The sequence below is a fragment of the Perna viridis genome, chromosome 6, assembly GCF_037379345.1.
Source record: "Perna viridis isolate PV_CMFRI_1.1 ecotype Kerala chromosome 6, ASM3737934v1, whole genome shotgun sequence".
NCBI classification, from domain to species: domain Eukaryota; kingdom Metazoa; phylum Mollusca; class Bivalvia; order Mytilida; family Mytilidae; genus Perna; species Perna viridis.
The window spans coordinates 4,643,712-4,657,350 of NC_142450.1; the positions used below are offsets into that span (position 1 = coordinate 4,643,712).

At 32.7% G+C, this 13,639-nt stretch overlaps 1 protein-coding gene across 4 annotated transcripts in view; it reads left to right on the forward strand.

Annotated features, from left to right (window-relative positions):
• LOC148613295 (tubby-related protein 4-like) overlaps positions 1 to 13,639 on the forward strand; it is a 74,341-nt gene that overhangs the window by 29,267 nt on the left and 31,435 nt on the right. The gene's annotated exons all lie outside the window — the stretch shown is intronic.

The following is a 13,639-nucleotide window of genomic DNA, read 5'->3' on the forward strand; positions in this document are numbered from 1 at the left end:
ATTTTTTGTTTTGTTTTGTTGTTTTTTCTTATTATAAGTTAAAAAAAGAAAGTACATGAATGAAACATCGATTAGTTTTAACTATTAGTTTCTCCTTGCATCATATTTTTAATTTCTTGAGCTGTTAAGAAACGATTAACGAAGAAGTTATTTTCGGATATGAATAAAGCGTATGCACTTAGGTATATTGTACGTGTACATGTAAAAATCCATATAAAAAGAGTCGGATCTAGGATTTCAAGTTACCTGTAGGAGGGTGTGGAAAAAAGAACTAAAGGCCAGGCGTACAAATGCAAGATATTAGAGGGATAAAAAAAATGTGAAAATCACGATGTCATGCAAAATATATCCCGATTTTATGGAAAAGGGGGAGGAGTGTACTGCGTCATTATTTTAGAAGACATTTTTCGTATTACATGTACTGAACATGAAAAGAAGGTAGAACTGATCATTTTATCTAATTATTGAACATTACAAAATGTGGCGAAAATTACAATTAAGGGGGATTTTTTCCTTAATTTTGTGTAAATAGAAGAGATGACCTGGACCATAGAACGAGTTATTTCATTCACAAATGTACATGTACATGTAATTACTCTTAACTATTTTTTTTATAATTAGACACAACTTAGTTGTTGCTTTGTACAACCGTCTATGACATTTCGAGAGCACCGTGAGTAGAAGACCGTGGGTTCGATTCAGGATTTGTGTAATTGAAAAAAAATCAAATTAATTGCAATATACATTGTAATGTATTTGACTAAAGTTCCAAAGGCAAAGTTATTGAAAGTATGCAATGACTTTTAAAAATATTAAAACCCATCCATCGTTCGATTCGTTGTTCGGCAAGTCACTAATAGTGATCGATAGTGTTTCGAGTCAGTTGTCTTTTAATCTACGGGTTAACTCAATTTATTGAAACATCTTGAACTCATGCATTAACAAGTATGTATCTTCAAATTTTATGAATATTTTGAGCAATGATGGAAAACTTCGTAGTATACAATGTTTAAATCTGTCAAAACAAGACTGAAATATTATTATGAGAAGAAACCTACATTTATATCTACAATGTAACAATATTGCTGATATTACTGATTTCATACAGCTAAGTTCAGTGTTCTATAAACGTACTAATTTTCGCTGTTTTCGCGGTGGACAGAAAACCGCGAACAATAGTACACGCGAAGTTGATATTTAAGACTATAAAACGATAATCATATTTTTGAAACGCGAATATTGATACCACCGAATAAGCTCACGACAGAATCCGCGGAAATTAGCAAGCCGAAAATTAATACATGTACTGCAAAGTTTAGATGGTGATTAAGGATTTGTATCTAAGGTTACTGCAGGTCCCAGTTCAATGTCCAGACCATGGCATTGATTCAAATACATGTGTATGTTCACAACAGTACAGTTTTCTGTAATTCAACAATAAACCCGATTTATTCTTATAAAGTTTCGTTTGTTTGTTTAAGTAGAATTTTAGTTCTTTTTTATTCAAAGGAATTACGTGTACATACAATGTACGTGCGTTTGTTTTATGGATGATGTGAGTTACACACAATATGAATGTTTGCCCTGTCATTTTTTAGTTGAAATTTTATGCATTTCAAAGTTGTTTGTATGCAGTGATTTCCTGTTGGAGTAAATAAAAAAAAATCAATTTTACATACTATTCTTAAATAAGAACTTTACACTTTCTATATATACGACACACAAAGCATTAAATTAGGAGATGCCCGACTGCATGTGTTCAGTTTGAAGCAGAAATGTCAAACAATGAATTTTCAATTACATGTATTTCTGTTGCTAGTACATTTTGTATTTCAATGTACAAAATGTATTACTTTTCGTTATCTCAATTCTTCGATACCCTACCGATGCATCTGGTCCATGCTCCAAGTTTTTAGTGGAGTCCGAGTTGCTCATTTACTTTTGTTACTTTGTATGTATGATTTTAGTTACTTTATGTTCTTTGTTGTGTATGTCTGTTTTCAATGTCTGGTCTTTGTCCTTGGATTGCATTCTTTTGATGTCCACTAAAGTCTTGGTTCCCTTGATTACTCTTTCGTAAATTACATCAAGGATTGTTTTACAATTCGTACATTCTAATAGATTTTGAAGAATGCACTTTATGCATGAGGACAGAATCCAAGAGTGAAATACACGTACCTGTATCCATTATCAATTAAATAAGTTCGAAAATATGCCGATTAATACATAAACTCTGTTTTTATAAAAATGCTGATGTAATGTAAGTGTTACATGTTGTTAAGAATACACAATTAATACGGAACTCGGGTTGTCATCTTTTCCCTTTTTCTTCTTTTTCAATATTCGAATAGCAATTTTGAGAGATTATTCTTCCATACAAAATTTTAAAGGTTTTCTACAATGTCATTTTCCAAATATAACGTTGCAGCATTTAAACTTCAGGAGAAACCCCTGTGGAAATCGTAATTTTTCCGGGTCATTTTTCAAAAGGCCAATGATTGGCCAATTCGTCTTATCTGCATCACTTCTTTCTTTGAAATTACGCAATTCAGAAATGATTATGAAAGCCAGGAAAACCTAACTCAATAATGTCTTATGAATTATAGTATCTCATATTTTGTTGCGTGTTTGTCAGGTCTGCACAGCCATCATTTTGAATTATGAATACTCAGTGGTGGTGAGAAATCCCAAAACGACAAGAAATTATGCTTCGTTGTTGTTAAATTTATGCTTCTTTTATCCTTCGTACTGTAGGAATCTTCTGATGACTTGTATTTGTATTTTAAACTATTGCATAGAGTGGATAAGTACATATATGTAGGCTTCACATTATCTGCTTTTAAAAAAAATCGATTACATTAACCAATGGATATCAAATTATCCGTTTAAGACCGATAAACATTTCTGATCAATCGAAAGGAAGAAATAAGTGTTAACATGATTAAATAGCACTCAAGATAAGAATCATGTAAAATAATAATTATTGTTGGAAAGCCTAAATATTTTTATACTTGATATTTGTTTAAAATGTTATTTAAGTAAAAAAAAAATAACATGTGGCTTTTCGGAAAGGAGATAAAAAAATGTATAGAATGTAAGTCAGAATGTGCTGTAAAATTTAAAATTAAGGGAGATTTGATGAAGAAAATACAATGGGGATTCTTTGTGGACATTTTATTTTTATGTGGAATGGGGAATATCTGGAGAAGTTTGGAATGGGGATGGGGGCAGTGGGAATGGGGAGGGGTGTGGTATTTGGTGAAAATGGGAAGTTGTACCATTCAAGAGCTGTAGTGCATTCCAACAGTATTGACGAAAACTAAATATCCGACAAACCCAGTACGACAAATATGTAACCAGAAGTTCTAAATATCCGACGGACCCAGTACGACACATATGTAACCAGAAGTTCTAAATATCCGACGGACCCAGTACGACCCATATGTAACCAGAAGTTCTAAACATCCGACAGACCCAGTACGACACATATGTAACCATAAGTTCTATGCATGAGTCATATAAAGTACAACATACTTATAGTTTACGTTGTATCATACAAATCATGTGATAAAATTGTATGATGTCATGTGATTAACTTTTGTATAACTCATTGCATGGTTATTATATGACAATCAAAAGGAAACATACACCGTAATCAGTATTAAAGCCTGACTTTGCATGCCAACACCCTTAGATAATTATACGATTACAGTTTGTATCATATGTTATTAAACATACAATGCATGTACATGTATATTGCATACATAGTATAAATCAGACAACGTATAATTACAATTTATAATGATTGACATTATTTATACTGTTAGAACTCATTCGAATTGTGAAAGCAAGGAAATACTTTTATTTAACAAGTCGAAAATTTAACACTTTTCATGTTTAGTTTACTGTGTGTTTCCAAATTAAAAAAAATATATAATTATAATTAACCACAAGAAACATTGAACCTATTTAATTAGTTATGTTTTAATGTTATTGGCTACCCTTTCGGGTCGCGTACCGTGGGATATTAAACTAAACACGAAGGTTTCGTCATGTTAACGGTCATATATCTTTTTTTACACATTCATATTCACACACAGGTTTTTTTACATACACATTAGCGATACTATGGATGCTGCGCGTCCTTTTGAGATTTTATCCCTTTAAAGCCTCAGTAACAGGTCGATTTGTAATCAAGAATCCATCACATTCCAAATAAATTGGCCAGTTATCGGAATGTCTATTTCAATACAAGAATAGATTAATCGTAAAGAATGAGTTGTGGTCTAAGTATTACTGGCCTCTAATTCTACTTTCTCAATAGTGACCCCCTTGACGCCATTCCAATATTTATAATCAAGAAGATACTAGTCGACATTATTTCTCATCAATGTCTTCTGACATCAGCTGAATAGGTTTTATTATGTTTTGTTTTCGGAATGGGAAAAAACTCCATTACTGATAGAGTCTTGTTTGAAAATATATTCAGATTGTTATATCCGTAATTGTTGTGGTGCGATCTGGAGAATTCTCTATCAATCGATTCAATTACCAAGCCCATCATTCTTCTGTAAAGCGTGTTTGTTTTTGTTTTTTGTTGATGTTTTTTTTTTTTTTTGCTTTTTGTTCAGCCTCTGAGCACTTGGTCCTGTATCCTAGATATGCGTTCAATCATTTCTTAAAATTTGCGTTGGTTTAATGGGATTTAATTTCTTCGCCAAACATTCATCACATATAAAAGATAGGGAGACGACTGCATTTTTATCAAATATTTACATCATTAATTTGAATTTTATATTTGTACGTTCTCTCAAAAATATAAAAAAGAATAATAAATAATTTTAGGAGAGATAGTAGAAAACCATTTATCCATTTTACTCTCGTGTAGTCCCTCTATTAAAGGCGATGATTGTAATTTTCCGTCCATGTATTGGATTTCAAAACATCACAGATGTCCATAAAACAACGACTCAAAGCTGGATCTGCAAAATGCACAACCAAGCCTCTTCCGAAACTACTGACTTCCACACTTACAACTGTCAAGGAGGGTCGTCAGTCTTACCACGACAGTTCTTAATCCGGTGGTGGTATAAAGTCAATGCGGATGCTGAAATATTCAAACGATTCTTGAAAACCCTCATTGCTAGATTATAATCGGAATATAATATCATCAAGACTTCTGTTTTTTAATACTGCCATTCCCCATATTTCAGTTGAAATCCCGACTCAAATGTCTTTTGTCTCGTTTTTACTCCAAAGAAGACGGAACACATAGATACAAAAACGTAGAACATAGTAGGAGGTACCCATACTTTGTAAGAGTAATCAAGGGAACCAAGGTTATAGCGTTAATCAAAAGAATGTAATCCAGGGACGAAGATCAGACATGGAAAACAGACATAAACAAAGAACATAAAGTAACTAATATCATACATACAATGTAACAAAAGTAAATGAGCAACTCAACGTTAAATTATGTCACAAAAGATAGAATGATTTAGTGTCAGGAACTGTCCAGGGGTATGACAGTTTAGAACAGTATGTTTACATACAAAGTTACAAAAGTAAATGAGCATCCTTTTGAAAGATCCTTTGACCTCTGATTTTATTATATGGATGAAATATTTTCTTTTACACAATCCTAGTTTTTTAAGGATTTTATACATCATATCTATACAAAATACATGAGATAAAGAACAGTACAGAAGTCAGCCTCAGCTGTTGGAGATCATTGGAAAGGGAAAACTACACGACAACCGCGATAACTTTTTATCCCACATTCTAAAGTGTTTCTTTCGTCTGTGGAGGTATCCCTTTATCACATGCGTATGGAGTTTCCATATGAAATTTCATACGTTATGCCAGAGCTTGTCAAAATTACGGGGACTTTTTGTACCGTGCTAGACCTCTGAAACAGGGTTATGTACCACGAAAACATAACGATGTTATAGTTTCCCTTTTTCTTTTGTCTACCCCGGACGCGGCAGTCGATGAGCAATTTTGCAGGAATTTTTCGAAAATTAGAAGGCGTTATCCCTTCCGATGCACCTGTTCCATGCTGCTAGTTCTAATGTAGTGCGGGTTGCTCTTTTACTTTTTTGTCTTTGTACGTGTTATTTTGGTTATTTCATGTTCTTTGTTGTGTGTGTTTTTTCCCTATATAGTCTATCCTTTTAATGTATTATTTTGATATTTGATCGAATCTTGGTTCCCTTTATTACTCCTCATCATTTAAAATATCATTTCTAATCAATTTTAATATATATATTTCATATTATTTAACTCTTTAAAACCTAAATTCCCGATCCCCCATTCAAAACCCAAATTCCGCTTACACTATATAACGATAATAGTTTTGATGTATATGTCAAACGGACAACAACCCCACCGGAATGAAGATATCAGCCATCTATCTCCATTCTTAATACCCCATTCTCCATTCTGCGATATACCATAAAATAGGATGCAAGGGCTGTTCGATTTACAAACGTTACCGACTTAAATACACGAAATAATGACGTTAAAACTACAAACAATCAATCAGTCCTTCAGGTTAAAAGTGAACATCCGTTGGTCAATTACGTAACTTATATCTAGTGAAGTTTTATTTTTGCATTCATGTAACTATCTGATTGTTGCTTTACAGCATTGAAATTTACATTACTTACCATTTATAATTCAAAATTACGTTATTTCATTCTAACATGTAATTATGATTAAGTTACTCGTTTGAACTGAAACATCAATTTACTTACATTATATATCGACAATTTGTCATTTAGGATTAACGATCATAAGAAAGCTTTTTTACGTTACATCCTTCGTGTGAAAGAATTAAGACAAAGTTGTACATCATGTTCTTTTGTTCTGTGGAAAGAGAACAGATTGTTCAGATTGATCAAGCTGAGATTAATCATTTTTCAGATTAATCATCATCAAACGCAGTAGAAAATATTCCAATCATTGATTGGTTGTAACTCAAATTATTGATACATTTATTTCTGATTTTTGCGGCATTTTAAGAATATATTTCCAAACATAATGAATATCACAAGAAACATTTTTGAAAACCTTTGAACTTTGAAGTTGAAGATAAACGTTACAATATTTGTTTTTACTTAATATTTGACCTCATAAAAATTGACAAGAAATATTCAATAATTTGATTTGCTTATAAGTTGTTTTACTGCTACTGACAAAGTATGTAGGTCTTATTCCTCTGGTTACTAACTTAGATTTGTAATGATAATCACAACAATGAATTTATAATCATGACATATTTTGTCATATATTAATGATAAAATCAATCAGGGGCGGATCCAGACACTTTAAAAAGGAAGGCGCCTGCCGAGGTTCCTCAGAAAAAAAGGTGTGCTAGGACATACTTGCTATTTGTTGTCAATTTTACACATGGAAATGACACATTTTCCATTAAAAAAGAGGGTTGCCAACCCCCTGCACACACTCTGGATCCGCTGTTGACAATAACGGAATAACAAATGAAATTAATAATCTATTGATGAAACTATTGTAAACAGTCTAGTAAGAATTACATATAAGCCAGTGATCATTAACTTTTTAAAACTATCAGTAAGCACCTTGTATATCTGTACATCTGAACATGTGTTGAGTGACTTTGTTGTGCGTAGGGTGAGGGTCTTGGAAAACCTAATGACCGGCTCACCAAATCCTGGATAACTATCATAAACACGGTAGACCAATTACTAGACCAAAATCAATGGCAAAAATGCTGGCTTCCTTCTTTATATATGTTTTATGTATATTTCTTCTTGATACTGACAGTTCCGTAGCATTAATCATTCTGATGGTTATGGAAACGTTTCTACGAAAATGACAACATGATCAGAATGTTGTCTTTACATGATGAACCATTATCGATTCGGTTGACTCAATACCTAATACAAACTGTACTATTCAGGACTATTTAGTTGTCTAGATGTGTTTTTGTGGAGTGATTTCGTCAAATTACCTTCCTTATTAATAAGCACATATTTACGTCGGTGTCTGCAATTTTCCAGACAAATCATCAAGCGAGATAATTCAGGTTAATTAAGTATAGTCAGGCAACGATGTCACGAAAACATCAAGATAAATATAGGTATTTATTTAGTTTGTTTATTTACACAGTGACACAGCTTGAACGCTTGTAATAACACGGACGGTTGTTCATGTAGGTTATTTATTTGATAGACTTAACCAAAAAAAATAGAAAAAAAGAAAAACTCCTAATAGTTGAAATTGACTCAACAAACAATCAAAGGTTATTTAAGTATCAGTCCGTATGAAATTCAGACACACAGATGATTCAATATGGAGAAAAACCCTTTTAACAAATGATGTTCGCATATACTTTATTTAAATGTTAACGATAGTCCTTTTTGTAAAAGTAAAACAAATCTAGTATTAGGGATCAACTTTCTGCAATTATTTAAGTGATGGAAATTATGATAAAACAAGGACCCACAACTCTCGACTGAACTTTCCCATTAAGTCCTGTTCCAAGATTCAAAATATACATCTGTAAGAGAAATCATGGGAACCAAGGTTATAGCGGTAATCAAAAGAATGTAATCCAGGGACGAAGAACAGACATGGAGAACAGACATACACAACAAAGAACATAAAGTAACTAAAATCATACATACAAAGTAACAAAAGCAAATGAGCAACTCGGGCTCCACTAAAAACTGGGAGCATGGACCAGGTGCACCGGTAGGGTGAGCGTCCTCTGTTTTTTCTAGAAACACCCGCCGAGTGGCTCATAAGAAGTCAAGTCCGGGGTAGACGAAAGAGGAAAGGAAAACTATGACACGGTGAACAAATCAGTGATCATGGTGTAGATGGATACAACGTAACGATCCACGAGTTCATGATGACTAACATGAAACTTTTGTAGAGATGACTTCAATCTTGTAGCAATATAACCCTGCTCCAGAAGCCTATTTGTTAGAATTCTAGCGCGATACAAAAAGTCTGCATAATCTCGGCAAGCTCTGGCATAACGTATGAGTTGTGATATGAACACTCCATACGCAGGTGCTGAAGGGATGTTGCCACAGATGAAAGGAAAGTTGACAATTTTGAATGTAACGTCATCACGTTTGTCGTAAAGTTTGGTCAATAGTTTTCCTTTACCATCGATTTCTAAGTGTAGGTCAAGATATAAGGCTGACTTCACAGTGTCTGTAGTATCCTTTATCTCAAGTTCATTTGGGTAGATGCGATGTATCAAATCCCCAAAATTAGGATTGTTGAATACGATAATTGTATGGATTGATAATACGTTATCTATATAGCGGAAACTGAGATTAAAGGATCTAGCTAAACGATATTCTTTCTTTCGGATCAGATCAAGATTAAAGGAATAGGTCAGCAAATAGAGGAGCACAATTTGTTCCCATTGGAATGCCGAGCATTTGTTAAAAAACGCCTCCACCACACTGGACAAATATGTTGTCGATTAAAAATGTCAGCATTTTGTAAATATCATCTTCTATATATTTTGAAGATGATTTGGAATTATTTCTTACTAAGTATGAGGAATCTCTACTAAGAACTATATATTTGTATCGAGGTGTGTGTGTGTGTGTGTGTGTGTGTGAGAGAGAGAGAGAGAGAGAGAGAGAGAGAGAGAGAGAGAGAGAGAGAGAGAGAGAGAAAGAGAGAGAGAGTTAATCTGTGGCAGAAGCCATGGTATTTGTTAATTCAATTTTATAAATTTTAATACAATAAGTTATTTTTTGGTGAGTTGTTAAATACATGTTATTAAAAAAAAGGAGTAAATATGAAATTTGGCTGCTTGGCTGAAAATTATCCCTATCGAGTATAATGGTATTTACTGTTCTTTTAACTGTCATATCGGTACAATATTTAAAAAAAAATGTTTCCATGGGGACATTAACTGCGTAATGCTATTGTGTCTAAGTGGATTTTCAGTTATAAAGAACTGAATTTTTTCTCACAAAACTTACCATTATTTTAAAAGTGTCGTTTTAACTTTGGATTTTCTTTTTATGGTTTTGCGTACAATGACGTTACAGTACCAAAACATGTTATACAAAATAATTTTATTTTCCCATACCAACCAATCAGATCAAGTGATTATTTCTCAGTAAAACCTTCACAAACTTCGTAATAGCGTTTTTGCATTCTACCAGTTAGCAATGCAAACGATAGAGTATCAAAAATCTCATAAGAAGCCTTCTGTAGCCAGAATGTGTATCCAAAGTTTATAGATGTTTCACACAAATTAAGTTGGATGTTATTAGTGTTAAATTACGGCACAATCGATAATAATGAGAAGAAAGATTTGTTATCGACTGCATAACTGTAATTACATGGACGGATAGAAAGCATTACCGATGATTTAGCATGAAAATTCAGATTTAAGCTTATTTAAGGGTCGATCAATAGACCAACGTATCCTCGTTTTGCCCATTTCAGTGTAAAAGGATTAATCAATTTTATGTTGGTGTTATTAGCAATTGTAGCTATTGTGCCAATATGTGAAGAGATATTAGGTTCTCATCTTTGCAACATGATATTTACTGCTTTTTCAATACAAGAATAAAGTACTTAATCGAGCAATCAGGATATTTTCGATCAAGTATTCTCAAGGAACAATAAAGTCTTCGTGTACCAGCTTTATGGTTATAACTTTCTCATTCTTAACCTGTAGTTTAACAACGTAGTAATTCACTATCCATATATTTAAATTAAACTATTCCCTTTTTGTATATGCATTTTAAGGAGGTAGACCTAGTGTAAGGGACATAACTCATGAAATCAGTGATATGTTTGTATTATTATCAATTTCACCAAAGCCTCTCAAGCTTTCGTTTGAAGCAGAATAAAATGAATCCAAGTTAATTAGATGCTTACATAAGATTGATGTAAAATGCTGAATACAAACGTTTGAAAAAATGTTTAAGAATTGAGTCCCTTACCTTAGGTCTACCTCCTTAAGTGATTGTTTAAACCCTATATCATTAAACCTATAGATCATACCTATACCAAATCCTTTATCGTAACCTACTCGGAACACTCTTGAAATAAAATTAAAAAAAACACGATATAATGAACATTAAATGTCAAAAATTGTCAAAACCTTATTAACCCTTGACCTATATCACTGCGCATGTGTATGGCCTTTCGGGTGATATAGGAGTCTCGGGTTGGTATTGCATATGATACAGATTTCGACATGTTATATTTCATATATTTACATGTATTACCAACATAAGGTCATGATTGGAAATATTTTAATTTTGTATCATGTAATTTGTGCCTGGAACATTATATTTATTAAACACAACAAATGTTTTATATCGATCTTTGATTGAGTATAATTTTCAAATTGTTTAAGGTCAGATGTTCTAAAACGTAGACATGCAAACATACTTCACGATACTTCATGATTTTTACATAACTTTCACCTGAAACAAGCAAAGGAAAGTAACAAAGTTAGTTTCAAATTTATGTGAATCGGACATTCACATGCATTTCATGTGAACTTTTCACATGAAATTCATGTTCAGAATATTTCACTTGAAAATTACTTTTATTTCATATTCATTTCATGTGAAACTAATGTGAATTGCACAAGAAGCTCGATTATCAATTTTTTCCCTGTGTATTGGTATCTATTAAACAATTTAAGGGAAATCTTATGTTTGATGAGTCAGTAATGTAAGCGTAAAACTCGTTTGTGTAATCATCTGATAGAAAATCAAATAGAAAAATCCAAATACTCATTAGGCTGTCAACATACGCCTATTAAAAACACTATTTGTTGATTAAACCCAGGGTTTCAAAAGATTAAAGTTTTTATGTCACTGGAAACAATTCTCCTGTGACCTTTTTTTTAATTATTTGCAAAAAGTAATGTATTTTGTCGGCATTATTACCTGGTCATAAAAGATAACTATGCCTTGTTTGGTAAAAGTAGTTTTCCATATTGGCTGCCTTATTTTTAATTCAATATCTCATTAGAGCAGCCTTAACATTATAATGTTTGATATGAAGTTGCTTTAATATTCCATTAAATTTAAAATTGATATGCTAGGAAAATAAGTAGGTTTATGGAAGTCTTTTTTTAACTTACTATTTAATGAAGTAATAACTTCACGTTCAAGCTGTAAGTGTTCTATTGTTTGTTTGACTTGTTTCATTCGCTTATTTTACTTGTTGAATCTGTCGAAACCACTTTAAAACAAATTGATTGATTTATTGATTAATTACGGTTTAACATCTTATGACAGATTTTCCATGCATTTTACGACCACACCATTTCACAAATTAGAGATACCTCACTTTGTTCCAGTCAGAAACGCTGAGCTGGATATTTTAGTGCTAGCTCACATAATTTGTCTGACCTGAGCCCATTGCAACCAGATATCACTCCTCCTTACCCGCGACAAAATTTTGTTCCTGGGAGAGAAGAAATGATACAATTTTACACATCCTCATGCATATTCTGTGGTTATTATATAGTAGTAAGGCGTTTTTTTAGTCAGTTCTTCAGCCCTTCAAGTTGGTGAGTGTTGTTGACGGTTAAGTGGTTTGTCTTCGGTGTGATTCGGCCGGGGATCAAACCCACAAACTACAACTATCGATACCAGTATGCTACCCCAAGACCAACGCATTGGTTCTTCTTTATAACAGAGACGATTTACATAGCAAACTGCAAACTTTATATGCATGTATGCGTACAATAAAGGGTCTCAATAAGTAAACGTTTTAAATCCGTAATAGTGTCATCTAATACAGTCATATTCTATCAACGAATATTAAAAGTGCTGTGTATTTTGACATGACTTTTTATTGATTGTCATCTCCATGTCGTTGCATTGTAATTGTACATGCAACATATAAACATAGAACCATTGTAGATGACGAATTTCCCAAGACATATTTGCATTAAAGTATATATGCATAAGAGGGAAATTATAATTACACGAATAACACTGTATTTAGATTAGTTAATGGAATATTCCGCAAGTGATCACATCAAATATACCCAATGGTTTTTGGTTCTGCAGTAAAACATTTCATATAATATAAAACAGAGAACAGAATTTAGTAATTGATTTCGTGTATCAGACAAAAATGAATGTAACAAAATACATACACGCAAGTATCATATACACTGGTTGAATTAGGTAAAACACCATGAAAATTTTGAAATATCAAAAACGTCAACAAAATGAAAGCAAATCTAATACTAATAAACTGATAAAAATTTAATTAAATGTATCAATAGTTCGTATATTTATATGGGAAAAAATATTTTACAAGATTTTCACATTAATCTCATTTGCTTTCCAACCGATTGTTTAATTCGTGTAAAATTACCGTTCGGAAATTTATTGCGATTTCACGTGAAGGTCGCTTCACATTTCCATTATGCCCTTCTCATTTGTATGAAAGATGCAGTCTGACACGCCAGATAACAAAAAAATCCCAAAAAACTAAAATATAACTTTTCTATAGAGCGTTAATACATTTCCTGTTGAGCTCGTAGCATATGTTAATATACATCTTCCATAAGACTGTAAACCGGGAACTTTCGTGCATTCTTTTTTTATTGCGGTTTCTGCCACCAATCGGCTTTCGCGTA